The sequence below is a fragment of the Sylvia atricapilla genome, chromosome 4 (genome assembly GCF_009819655.1).
Source record: "Sylvia atricapilla isolate bSylAtr1 chromosome 4, bSylAtr1.pri, whole genome shotgun sequence".
In the NCBI taxonomy this organism is placed as follows: domain Eukaryota; kingdom Metazoa; phylum Chordata; class Aves; order Passeriformes; family Sylviidae; genus Sylvia; species Sylvia atricapilla.
The window spans coordinates 46,296,087-46,311,018 of record NC_089143.1 but is presented as its reverse complement, the minus strand read 5'-3'; positions in this window follow the sequence as shown (position 1 = coordinate 46,311,018).

Genomic DNA, 14,932 nt, shown 5'->3' with positions numbered 1-14,932 from the left:
CCTTCAGGAGGGAGACTTGGCTTGCATATGCTGCTGTTCAGTCCTATAACATAGTGACATATATGTCTGTCACCTAGGAATTGAACAGGACTATCTTTCAGACCAGTTTCTGGATTCATTTGCCTTTGGAAAGATGTTGGAACCTGCATATGGTGACCTAGAAAATACAGTAGTGTTTTGGAAAGTTCCGATGTGCTGCACACTAGTGACCTCAATGCAGTGAGAGCTTTTGCTCTTACTTACAGTGTCCTTTGTTTTTACTTCCATGGGCTTTCTTCAAGAGAGGACTTATTTCCCTATGTGAAGGCTGTAGTGTACTTTTGCTTACTGAATGATACAACTTCTGAGCTGTTTCTCCTCAGCTTATGGTACATACTTCCTACTAAACTTTTGGTCTTTCTCATCAAACTGATGTGTATGGTCAGTAGTAGTTCAAGGCAGACATTTCAGATCTCTTAGGACTGAAACAACAAAGCATTGAATTGTGGTTTTGATATGAGGTGAGTAAAGTAGGCAAGAACTATTCACAATCTTTACCAACGCTTTTGCACAGGGCAATTTCCATTCAGCTATGCCTATTTTCTGACTAAATATTTATTTGTTTTCCTTGGATATTACATATTTTTCTTGATTTTGATCTCTTTTTAATTTTTTTAATCATCTTTCATCTTCCCGGTGATCCAGATTAAAATGAAGAATTCACTTGCATTCCTCAAGATTTTATCAAGGTAGAGGAGAAGAATTTCTAAATTGTATTGTTGTTTTTTGGATCAGAAAGCAACTATGACATGAAAACTTATCAGTAATTTATCAACTTATCAGTTGCAATTATTGCAATAAGTAGATCGTTGCAGTTCACAATCACGATTGTTGCAGTGTGTTTCAGAGGAAAAAACAGCTGATGTCTCTGTGTTGTGATACCTATGTCAAAATTAAGGCCTGGGTCTGCATTTGATTCCACATAAGCTGCAGCTAGAATTGGATTTTTGATAGTCTCCCAAGCTAAAACTGACATGGAGCTGCCTTTGTTTTCACAAGTTCCCAAAATAGCTGTTTTAAATTAATCCAGAGAAGGCTGAGGTGATACAGGAGGTAACATAGAAATGAAAAGCTTCTCTCTTGCTTCATCAAGCCTAGGATACCAAACTGGGATGCAGTATCACCACTCTGATATATTGACACTATTGTCAATACTGCACTTTTGTGTTCTCAGAAATTCAATTTATACTGAAATCTGGTAGGTCCCATTAATTGAGTTTTGACTCCTGCTGAGACAAGACAGCAATTGTATGTTGTGATTATGTTTCTGCCTTTTTGGAGCTTCATACTTGGTGTCTTCATACCTGTCTCCAGAACACAGTCTCTTATGCTAATATCTGCTTTGGTCCAGGTTATCACCAAGTGGACAGCCTCCCTCCTAGGCTGGGCTAAACCGTGATGTACTTACCACAATAATTTTCATCTTTCCTCAGGAATTTCAGTATGTGCAGTCCTGGCAGTCTGTATTTGATGTCTCTTTCCAGAGTTCACTTGATTTCTCGTATTTTTTTCCTCTGCCTTGATGTCTGATTAGTTTGATGCAACTTACATAACTGTATTGTGATGCTAACTGCAGTACCTCTGAGTAATCTAAGACACACAGACTGACTTTTGATTTTCAGTGTAATAGTAACTGGGGAAGAGGTCTGGTTTGTCTTCACAAACATATTCAGATGCAACATATATTGTCATTCATTATTTATGCAAGGTTAGGCTGAAAAGCTTCTGAAAGATGGAAAATAAAAATCAATTTCTATGAAGTGATGTTGGGGTGTTTGGCAAGCAGTGCAGGTATGCGCCATGGACCTGAACTTCCACATAGTGGAAGGAAACACAGGGAGGCTGACAGAGATTAAAGAAGTAACACTGATAACCTATGAGCAACAGGCAAGTTCTTCTTTAGTTTCTGCAGAGGCATCTGCGTTCAAACTTTTTAGGGATGTTTATTGTTCTCTGTCCTGGGGGCTCCATTAGAGTCCAGAGTGCTGAGCTGAGGTGTGCTTTCGGTCAGAGAGCAAGCACAAATTTATGCCAGAAATTTCCTCAGAAAATATGATTATTCCATATGGCTTGTGGGAGATATCTAGGCTATGTTTTGACCTTGTATTTCAGGCTGTGTTGCTGCTCACCATGGCAATGGGAACATAAGTGGGGAAATGCTGATTGTAAATAAGCACTGATACCTTTGATTCAACTGCATCATGGGACAGGTGACTAGGAATGTCAGAAGTGCAGAGCTACAGGCCTGGAGAGGGAGGCAGAAAGCCAGATAGCAACACCTGCCTAGGGTCAGAGAGAAGGACTAAGCTTTCTTAGATGAAGATATGTGGGAATGTGTCTTTTCTGACACTTCTCTATTTTTTTCTTGCCCTGGTTTATTAAGCTCCAGTAACAAATAAAATATGTTCTCTTTTTGATGTAGCTTGGCTGAGTCACTACATTTTGTAACAGTCAGAGGTGCCCAGAAAGTTTGTTGTAGCTGGATTCAGGCCCATTGGACTTGCTCAGATAAATACACTTGGTGGAAAGAGGAGTGTTAAGAGCTTTCTAACCCAGCCTACCTTTGGGAAGAACAAAAGCTGGTAGAGGCTGCACAGTGAAAATAAGAGATCAAATTGAGTGCCGCTGTGCACTCATCACTCCTTCATGAGAAGATGTGTGGTTCTCATCCAGGCCCTGTTGAGCTCTCTAAGGCTCTCCTGATCTTCTCTGCAGATATGTATGTCTTGAACATGTGGGGAGTTTTGTTGTTTTGTTGGGTGTTTTTTTCTCCAACACATTTCAGAATCCAGGCCAGCTGCTACAGCTGCTTCCCTTCAGCAAAACCGCTTCAAACCATGTTGAGGTTTTGTGGCTCTTTGTAGCTGCAAACCTACTCACGGCTAATTTCCTCATATTACAAGGTTATTTTAGCAACATAGTAATTCTAAGTGGTTCCAAAAATGCCCTCGTCTTTTGTCTCCATTTGTTTACTCCTCACTTCTTTCTTCTAAACATGTTTTTCCATCCCTTTAGCAAAGCAAAGTGGGTCCTGTGCTCCAACAAGCATCAATGCTGATGGAGGAGACTGGAGGAATGCTTGAGGACAGCACAATCCACAGTTTAACCCAGTCCTTTCTGATTCCTAGGATGAAGGTTTCAGGTTTAAGCAGAGCGGTTTGTGTTTTCACAACCATATGCCTTCTTTGCATGCATGTGGTCTGAGCATTAAGTATCAGCAGTCAGAGCCTGCAAACAGCCTGATGCATCAGGACACATCTAGACTGTGCTGCTTGTTTACTTTGAGTATAAATGTCATCTTGGCAAGTGATCTCCTGTCTTGCATACACAAAGTGTGTAAGTTGATTGCTGAGCTTAAATGGCATAGGCTGGGTAATGAATTTTAAAGTTTGTGTTGCTGTTCTTTAGTGACCCTGTGCACATGACATGAAGGTGCAAAGCACCCCTGAAGCACCTTTCAGATGATTAATCACAGTGTATGTGCTGAGCTCATCAGAGAGATTTGACATTTTGATATTGAATAGATGAACTAAGGACTAAAAATTATTACTGCAATTTTCAATGAAGTCAGGGCATAGACTGGTCTAAGTAATGGCTCTGGTCAGATGGTCTGTTTGCAATGTTCATTAATAGCAGTTACTATTACTGTAAGGATGTTTTGGACTGACAAAATGCTTTACAAAGAATCAGTACCAATTGACATTCAGCAGATAATACTATTTATGCCTTGAAAAGGACATATTTTTTTTTCCTTTAAAATTAAGCTACAACTTCCACAATAAATCATTATGTCCTTGGTAATAATTTAGCTTTTCCATTTAGGTGATACACACATACTCTTTGCATTTTTTTTCTTCCAAGTAATTTGGGAAATAAGACAAACTCAAAGTGTCCTGATCTCCAATCACAATGCCATTCCAGAATAAAAGGGAAAATTGTTGAGAACATGCCCTCTTATAGGGGAGAAAGTAGCAAAATTTAATGAAATGTATCCAGCTATAAGGCTCTAAAAATAATTTTCATGTTATGTCTGCACCTTTGAAATCTACCAAAGATGCATAAAATCAGATGTGTGAAAAGGTTTGGTTTCCTTCACTACAGCTGATTTGCTTTCAGTAGGAAATGACAATTTGTAAATTCTTTCTCATTTGATTTCTTGGTAGTTACTATAGTCAACTGTTTGACTTCCTCATGTTATCTGACAAGTATTAACAAACTGTAGTGTCAGTGTTCCTGATGTTATGTTTCTTTGAATACAGAGCATTTTGTCTATGCCACAGGTGTCTATCTCACAGGCGACAGTTTTCAGTTACAGTAGAACTAGTATTACACATTACAAATGTTCCTTTTCTAGTATCATGTCATCATTACCTTAATTCCTTGTGGAACTTCCCTTTTTTCCAATGGAAAAAAAAAATTAGTGACCATCCCAGTAATATCCTTTTTGTGAGATTTTTGTTTTGGTTACATGTTTCCATATCTTTCTAATGAAATGCAAAGCTGAGCTCTACTTTCACAGTGAACCATCTCCTTTTAGCATCTCCTTTCAAGTAGTCTGTGCATTGTTTTAGTTGTGTGAGAAACCTTATCTAGATACCTCACTGCTAACCTGGTGAAAAAAGCAGTGTGTCCTTTAGAAAGCCTTCTCAGTGTTCCCAGGGATGGATGCAGTCTTTCCAGATGAGACTTACCAGGTGTTTATTACACCAGGAGATGACCATGCCAGGGTCTTCAAAATCATGCATTTCTGGTGTGGAAAGTATTTAAACTATACAACTGGGTTGTCTTCTGCAGGCGTTGTTGGAAGCATTTTCTCATAATTTTGTGATTTTTCTTTTGGTCAGACTGAAGTGGATCATGCCTGAAAACTGGCCTGTCTAATGAGTACAGCCTGCATCTTGCAGTGTTGTGCTGAAGTGTTGGTTTGAGCTGCGAGAGGTCTGTGTTTTGCCAGTGCTTTGGAGCATGAGCAGTTGAACTTTATTTCTTTGCAGGCCATAAGATATGATGCTAACAAATGCTCTCTCTTGCCTGATCCTCTAGTGCAGTGTGTACTCCAAAAAAGACTCTTCGATTGAGCTACTCTGGAAAAAGGAGGCTGCCTAAAAGAAAGTCTTCCCACCCATTAGTCTTTAGTTTTGCCCCCTCTGGCTGGACACCAGGGACCCATATCTAGAGGGTCTTCCACGTGCAGTTCAGCATCTGAAGAAGCCACTTCTCAGCTGCTCCTCTTGTGTCTCTTCAGGCTGTGAATCCTTTTCTGCTTGTGGTAATGGATATAGAAGGCCCATCCTATAACTGCAGCCTGCGGGTCTTGTGTGTATGTCCTGGGTTGTAGTTTAGGATGTATTCTATCACCATCTTTAGTTAATGGCCCATCAATGCCTTTTGCATGACTCTTTAATGGGCCATCAAGGCCCTCTTCCATGACTCATCATCCCATTGTGAGATGCTCCGCCCATGGGGAAGAGCCAAGCATTCTCACCTGGATATAAACTGGGATTTGGGACAGTAGAAGCAGCCCTCACCCACTGGATTCCCAGAGGACCGGAGCTACCAGACCTTTCTACAAGATTTCTGTTTCAGGAAGACCACCTCGTCTGGACTGTTTCCATCACCCTGATCAGGTTGTATTCTGACTCTGTCAGTGGTTTTTTCTTTTTGTATTTATTTTATTTTATTTTATTCTATTTTATTTTCCTTTTCTTCTCATTAAATTTTATTTCTGACTTAGAGCCTCTTACTTGGTTTGTTTTCAAACCACAACAGTGTAGCTGCACTCCTTAAACTGCAGTTTTCTGCTCATAAAGGAGAATGGGCTCGGAGGGAGTAAATTTCATGGGGCATCTCTTTTCAAATTCCAGAAGGAGTGTGTAGAGCCTCCATTCATCAAATGGTGCACACATCAAAACAGTCATCCTGAGGGTGTCCCCTTCTTAAAAGAGGGAAGTGCAGAATGATGCTGGGCGATCACGGCTGGGGTATTTATCTCACATTCCACCTAGTGCTCCTGTGTGACAGACTCATGTGAAATTCCAGATCTGCCAACAAATGAGGAACCTCACTGTGTAGCTGCAATATGTGCACAGTATTTAGTTTTAGACTCCTGGTTTTAAAGGCTAGATGAGATTACAGAGTTCTAATTTCAAGGTATTTACCATTTTCTTACCCTTTTTCCTCTGGGCTGGAGTCATAGTTTGTACCATATTTAAGGTTTCCAGGCTGATTGCCAGCACTAATGCATTATTTCAGTACATCAGCCAAGCTGGTTCTGCCAGGACCTCTGAAGTAAGTGGTCTTGCACATCTGTTAGGGAGAAAGAAGAAGCTATGGGCCACCATCTGGTATTTGTTGCCTTGCTGTCATAACAGATTCACTGAGGGCCCAACTGGACCTGACTTCCACGTGCAAAATATTGAACAGCAAGGAACACAATTGTTCAGGAAAGGTTTGCTCTAGGAAGATAGAAAATGGGTAGAAAAAAACCCCTAGAGAGTGTTCAAAGAGTGATAGGAAATTGTGTAGCTTTCATCTGGAGTAGACCCCACTGCCTAGGAGCCTGGACATTCTGAAGCGAATGCAGCAAGACCCCATGTAGAGAAGTTTGCTCTAACATTGCTGATAATGATGGCAATATTTGCATCTGGAAGTTGGGATTAAATTGCTTTATTTCTTTAACCATCTGTTTGAAATACCTTCTTACCATCTTTCATCTACAAATTACTTTTATATTGACATGCCACATTTTGCTGTTCTAAGAGCTTCTCAAAGGCTTGCTATTTTTAGACTTGTAATAATGGATGTGTGCATGACTTCTCAGCTGGCAACCAGCTTGTTAACTCAGACTGGTGCCTGGTTCTTGCATCTTTTTATATTTCGAGTCAACTGTACCTTTTGAGGTAGAATATCTGAAATAGAGCAGAAGTAGGTGTATAAAACCAAAGGGGAGGCCAAGAACATCTGATTTTCATTATATTCTTCACATTTTGTGCTGAGTGCATCTTGGGAGTGTCTGACTTGCTGGAGATACACTGAACTATTGCACTGTACAGGTTGGCTGATGTCTTGTAATCCTGTAAAAGTAACTGAAGTTAGAAATAAAATGAATAAACAGTAGGACACTGGATTAGTCTTACAGAGGGAAAATTAGCCTGTAAAAGCTGTCAGGAAGGTTTCCACTCCCTGGCATATTACCTTAGCTGAGTTGTGGTTTTCTGCAGTAAACGAGCACCCTGTAATTATGTAAAATAAGTTAATTTGCATTGTGTGATGATGGCTCTTCAGTGAAATAATCGTGTGGACCAGGTGGTCTGGGGGAACATTTGCTTCAGCCACCCGTAGACAACTGACAGTCTAGATGGTTAAATTAGCCAGGTAAATTCCCTGGGATCCCATCAGGAATGTGGGTAGATGGAGTCCAGGAGACAATTCAGGAGGTAAATGCATGAGTCTCACCTTAGGTAATGTAATAAATGAGATCTTTTAGCATGCACATCTCTTACAGTAAACAAGAAAGAGTTCTGCCTACGACTGTCTGTAAAATAATTGTGTTCTTTGAACTTTCCAATTATTTACATATAATACACTTTTCTTCATCATTTTTGACTGCAACTTAATAGAATCAGGTGAAATGTTGATCAAGAAGAGTAGCTACTGAAATTGGTTGTCCTCTTTCAGAAGTAGCTAAAAGCAGTACCTAAAAATGTAGTAGCATGTGGCTTCTCTGACAAGGAGATGGAAAAATACCAATTTTGAAGCAATGTAAGTCAAAATCATGGTAGAAATCCAGAGGAGTAATGAAGGAAAGTTACATTTCCCAAACAGAGGAATTTTTTTCTTGTGCATATCTGATACAAAATACAAATGCTTATGCTTAGGGAATAAATTGATCATCAAAATCACAAACATTAATAATATTTCTTTGCTATATGAGATCTTTTGCCTTCCAAAGCATTTGGTATCCTCTACAAGATGCAAAGTAAACCATTACATAGATGGCTGATGTCATCTGCTCTGTCAGGCAGATTTTCTTAATCTATATTTTCCTTTAAGAACATTGTGATTTCCCTCAGCTTCTTCAGTTTCACTGAGTTTTTGTCATGCTTTTAATGCAAAGTGTGTTGTCAAGGGTACATGTCACAGGAGAAAATTAAATCACTCAAATCCCCTGTGCATGCACTAACTTAGTGCTTAAAAATTCTCCCTCTATGTGAGGTTTTTTTAAACCAGGTCTGAGTTGCTTTTTATCACATGGTCCACATCCACATGTTGACCCCATTTACTCATATTTCATTCTTTCCTGTAGGAACTTTCAGCTGCTGTTTTCCAACTAACATGTTCCACCAAGAGTTACTTTCCTTCCTCTTTTAGACAAAAGGCTGTTAAATTCTCTTGATGTTTGTCCTTAAGATGCCAATCCTGGAAAACTCTGCCTGTTATTTTGACTGCAGCTGGAAAAAGGAGATGCTTTTACATCCATAGGAGAACAATTTTTCTTTTAGGGATTAATGAACTAATTGTAGTGAGACATTTCACTGCTTTTTTTAACAGCCCTTGTTGAACCCTTGTTCTGTGATAGAAGAACAACACAAGGAAAGATAGAAAGCAACTGAGTTAAGTTGCCATGAGTTGGTGTTGAAAATGGTATGATTTTAATATTCCACAGAAAACTGGATAAAAGAAGGGAAAGGGAGAAAACTGTAAAAGCACAGCAGCAATTTATTCTTTTTTTTTTTTTCATTAGCTTACATAGCTGTGCCAGCACACATCCTAGCCAATTTTTGTTAAAATAAAAATAATGCTGTCATTTGCAGACAGGTTTTCATGTGGAGAGAAACAATGACTCAATAGCACAAAGCTTCATCTCATAAGGAAATTTCTTTTCTTTAAGTATTCTGGTAGGCTTTGAGATTACACTTTTTCCCTAGTCCTGTTTTCTGAAAAACATTGCACCTAAGGAACAAAGATAAGCAGAAAACTATTTCCTTAAAAAAAAAAATCCTTAAAAAATTGTTTGTATCAACTTTGATACAAAGTTACATGAAATCAAGTCAGATACTTTTGTGGTACAATGAGGAAAAATGCTACAAAGTAGGATCATATCGTGTACATTATTTCATAACTTCACATTAAATAGTTTTGCTCCTGATTGAAGCCTGAAGTTCTTTCAAGGGATAGGCCCTTTGGAACTTTTCAGGAAATGCTGAGCTGACTGCAGGGTGTATTTCTCCTGTTTTAGAAAGGGAAAATGGATAGCTTTTGCTGGTAATGGAAACTGGCTTTACCTGTGTCATCAATCAGCTCTGTGTTAGAACCAGGATGCCTCTTGTGTGAACTGTTAACATTTAATGTATTTCTAACTGAATGACTATGTTTAAGAGCTATTTGCAATAACTGCAATGAAAATCTCCTTAATAAACTGTGGGTTTAATCCCAGATACCAATAGAGTAAATGAGGGAAACCCAGATACTAGCTGAGTCAATAGGGCCAATGAGAAATTATATTTATGGCTGTAATTTGGTATATCAGAGAACTGCAAAATAGAATATCAGACTTCTTGTTTGAACTGAGGTATCTTATAATGAAATTGAAAAATAGATTCCATTTTCAGTGTGTGTGATTTGAGATCAAAGATATGAAAACTTTACCAAAGTAACATTGAGCAGGTGTCTCATTAACATTTGAAAATGTAGCTTGGTAACCTAACTAATGGATATAGAAATGTGATGACATTTTTCATAAAATTAAAAGAATATTTTTTCCTATAGCTATTTGACCAAAAGCAGTTTTCTGTGGACCTGTGTGCATTCTGACACCTTCAAAGATACAAAAACTGACAGGAGGTGGAAATTTGAAGCACTGTGATTTGTTAAGTTGAAACAAGGTAGGCATTTTTAGCCTATTGAAATATTTTATTTAAAAATAAATCTATATAAGTGATAAAATATCATACAATTATAAACATCTTCGTTCTATTGAAATCAATTGGCCTGAATGAAAGCTTTTTAGATAGCTGTGTTTTGCAAGATAGTTCTTTAATTTTTGGTTGTCCTCTGGTTTGGGGTTTTTTCATTTCTTTTTGGAAGAAGAATTTCATGGTCAAGTGGATAGAAGACTGTATAATATTAAATATAAAAAAGCCTTCCTTTCATCTCTGCCTAGACCTCTTCTGCAGAGGCTTTTGTGATTTATCTTTTCAAGTTCCCATAGTAAAGAATTAGCTAGTTTAATGATGAAGGTGAAGTCAGTGAGATTCAAGTGTTAGGTGAGCCCCAAACAAAAAAAATGAAAAATATATTTGGAAACTTTTTCTAGAAAAACTGTTTTACTGAAATAACTGAAAGAGCTTGGGCTTTTAAAAGAATTGCTAGGAGATTGTTTCCTGGTATATCAAGGAAATGCTGGGTCTTTGACCAAAACCACGTATCAAAACAGTGGTGATGAACTAAACAAGACCTTATGGCATGATGTTTCCGAGTAAACACTAACCTGGAGAAGGAAGGAAATGGGGTCTGAATCAGGGGCCTGGCCTCTTCCTGTCGATCAGCACAGACCAGACTGACAGGGAAATGCAGATTGGTGGAGCTTGGGGGTTGATACATAAGCTGTGAGAGCTGTTAATGCTGCATGTGTAGCTGTTCTGTGTGGAGCCTGGGTAGCTTCTCTAATACTGAACCGGGTTGTAGTTGCTTTCTGGCTTCTTGATGATTAGTTTGTAGCCTGAAACTTGATTTTCTCCTGTAATGTAAACCACAGATAAAAAGTAATCTTGGTCAGCAAAATTAGTCCCTATCCTACTAATTCTTGCTCAGCCTAGATAGCCTACCTAATCCTTAACATCTTGACTATCAAAATGTTTTTTATATGGTTTCCTTTGCTCTTAGTTATTTTATTTAAAGCTGTGTATTGATACCACACTACCCAGAAAGTTTCATTTCATGTACAAGGAGCTCAAAATTAGGGCTCTGCATATAAGAATATAACACTAGACTTGTGGGAACCAGATGTCTCATCTCAGTTCCCACATGCTGGACTCAGGAGGGAGGAAACCTCTTCCCCTGCCAACTCTGCTGGAGTTAATGAAATTCAAGTCCACATCTAGCTTTGTACAGAGCATTCTAGCTGTACCAGGGATTTCTGGCAAGGAGAAGAAGACATAAACTCCAGGTCAGGCTGGATTGTTCAAACATCTTAAAACTCTATTGCTACTTTACAGGGACCTTCATAGGATAGATACCTCCAGTCACTGTTACTGTACTTCATCACCTCACAGACTTTCTCAAATCAGGGGGCTTTCGCTGCACTGTGCACTTGTAGCTGAAGGGCTAGACTGGCAGCTAAACATACTAAAGGTTCTATAGCCTTGACTAAAGAAGTCCTTGTTAAATATTGGAAGAGACATGAACTGCTTTCTACCCTGCAGCTCAGCCTAGCTAGGCTTTCCTGTTTCTGAACACAACTTAGCCATGCATGTTTGTGCATTTTTATCAATGGATAAAGGATGCTCTTGCTTAATTAGGTATGTGCTAAACCTTCCCTGATTCATGACCTACATCACAGGCGTGCATACTTTGGGCTTCAGATTTCATTGAAACCCTGGCTGTGGTACTGTGGGATGTACGTCTGGCAGAATCCTTGGGGTTCCTCGCATAAAGTGAAATTAATATGAATTTCGTACAAGAAAATGTAACAGTCATGAAGAGATGTGTCTAAACCAACAAGCATTCACAAAGTGTCCACACATAGGTGTAGATCTCTTAAATTTTACAGGCCTTGCTGCTGCTGACCTGAGTTACTTTCATAAAGTTGTGGTCACCTTTGTTCTTAAAAGGAATGACTGTTCATTCCTGTGGTGGCAGTCAATTTTCTTTTGCTTGGATAAATTACTGAGGGTTCATGTGTAAACATTTCAAAGTGAAATAACAGCATTTTTTCCCAAGTCCAGAATTAAATGGATAAGGAAAATTTATCCCATTATTTGTTTTATACAGGAAATACTAAAGGATTTTGTGTTTTATCCTTATTACTCTGACTCTGAGGAACTTCAGAAGCTGGTATAGATTGGTGTTAGGTAAAGCTGAGTTAGTCTATGTGGAAGCTCTCTACTTGCAAAGACATCATTGAATTAAATCTTAAAATAGAGTAAATTAGAGTAGCATTATTCAGCTGTTCTCTGGCTGTAGCTTGTCCTTGTTTTGTTAGCTAATTTCCTGCAAAAAGAAACTGTTCTCACCATACTGCTATATTAGATGTTGTACAGGGCTCTTGCAGCATCATGTGATGGGAGAAGAATGCTCCTCTTTTACACATCTACAAAACAGAGATGGTACTCACCTAAATGGAATTAAAGTGACAGTCATGTTCAGAAGATGCTGTTATTTCAGCTAAGTTGGACACCTCAGCTGTCTAGCCCTACCATCAATTTTTATTTCTGGAAACTATGATGGTTTGCTAATTTGCTCTTAAAAGACCTGGCTGAATTCCAGCTCAACTCAAGATCATATTTTTTGTCTCCATTTTAGCAAAGTTAAAAACATTTTTGTAGCAACTGAATTTCTAAAACTCCAGGCCAGAGCTTGGTAATGAGAAATGGACCTTTAGAGAAAAGCCTTGTCATTTCTTTCTTGCAGTAGCATGGAAATGGTCTTTGTGAGTCACAGCATCTCTGCAGCAGCAGTGAATGCTTGTCATCTCTTCTCTGCATTTTCTCTTTGGAGCCTGACAAGGCATGGATCTGTCATGTCCTTACTGGAGGAGGGACAGAGTGGTGGAAACTCACAGGAAAGTCCTGTGAAGGCTTTTGGAAGTGCTCTATAGTACCCCCAGCTAACAGTTGCACTGAGGATGTGCAGGTTACACATCTATAGATCAGTGTGTTTAGTAGAGAAGGGTGGTGTGTTTTCGTTGTGAAGTGGAAATCTGAGCACCTCATACAAAAAATAGCATTTTTGATAAAGACCCTTGCAATGGCTGGTTATTGATCTCTGGAAAATTGCCAAGTCTTACACAGATGACATTGTTCCTGGGCAGAGAAAGCAGTTTTAAGAGTGTTGTTAAAGTAACTTGAAGCAATGGTGTTTTTGTCTGAAAAAGCAATATTATTAGTGTGTGGAGATAATTTTAGGTGTTACATGGTTCTTTTCAGATGTAGTTAGAATTTAATTACTGTTTAACCTCTGTGGGGTTTTTTACTTAAAATCTAGTTTGATTAACAGTGGAGAAAGGAAAGCAATTGTGCTTTCACTCTTGTGTGTGTATGCACATTGATAAACACCCCCACACAGAATAGGTATGCACTGGGAGAACAAAGGGACCTCAATACTCCTTTTGAGTGCTTTATTTAAAGCAGAAATAATGATACTGCACAAGAAATAATTATTACTGGATGTCTACTGTAACAGTAATAATGGCTACTGTAAAAGTTGAAACAACCCTGGCATGTTTACTGCATATGACAGCAGAAGGCTTTCAGAGTAATCTTGATTTCTGTTTCTAGACTGTCTTTGGAAAAGTTGCCTTCATAAGCAGTGAGACCACATGTAACTGGATGGTCTAACACAAGTACACATGGACTTCAGAATTCTTCTAAAGTGGGACGACAGACAAAGTTACTGCCTTAGTAGCCCAATTATATTAGCATTGTATTAGCAGAAATGGGGTCCAGATACTGACAAAGGCAAAAGTTAGGACTTTTGCACTGGTTTGTAGCTTCCAGAATGAGAAGCCTATAGCAATATCTGGAATGTAAGCTGCTTCTTGAATGAAGCAGCTACTTCTCAGTTCCCTTACAAGAGGAAAATATAGTATTTCCAGAACTTTTAAAGTTTTGAGGGTTTCTTCTTTTGAAGTCAGCTTCTAACAGTTGTTGCAACCTATTTGCTAGATGATCAGACTGCAATTGTTATTTACGGATGGGAACGTTTAATTGTCCTTCTGTGGGCAGGGTTAGATGTTAAGAATTTCCGAGAGAACATGTGACAATGTAGGTAAGACTTTCTGTTGAAGATGGCTCTGGAATCGAAGATTAGGAAGTAAAGAGTTTTACAGTAAGTTTTCTACTGTCTTCAAGTATTAAAATTTAGCATTTTCATCCTGAATACTATTTCTTACTAATCCTTTATTTGGATTGAAGATTGGAAACCAGATGTTAAGACTTCGAATGGTTTGTTTGTGATGTGTGAGTGTCAACCCAAGAGGGAGCAGTGGAATCTTTAACAGGGGACAATACAAGAAGGTTAAGAAGGGGCACCCAGTCAGTTTATCAGACAGACTTTTTTCTTTATTCAGCCTTTTGTTTAATTCAGCCCTGGACAGATGAACTGGGCTGAGAAGTAGTTGAGAAATCATGATTTGGCCATAAGGAGAAATAGAATTAATTTTTGCATAAAGTGTGTAAATTGTTATGTGAGAGTAAATTTTAATCCCTGTGACATGTCCTATTCTGCTGAGTGTCTTGGATTTCTGTTGAGAAGCTGTGGGGAAAATCTTGTTCCTAATATTTAAAGCAGACTAATTTGTCTGCAGTGCTGTGCACAGTCCTTGTAATTAAGAAGTTCAAGGCAAATTACAAGTGGCTGCAGAATGTCTTTCTCTGGTTTTGTAAGGCACTTAAAGTCTGGGTGGAACATCTGTTTCCTCCTCCCCACAGCCCATTTCAGACATTATTATGATTCTAGTGAAATTTCACAGTGACATGTGCTGCTATTCAATGAAGATGTTTCAAACACCTACACAAAACCTAATTGCAGCTTCTGCCACTTACTGCCTCTACTGAAAAAAAAAAGAAAATAATAGGAATTTCAAAGTTTTGTGAACTAAAATGGGAGTTGCCAGTCTGAGTTACACCTACAATAAGAAGCTGTGGCACAAAATACTTAAAAATATGGAATTATC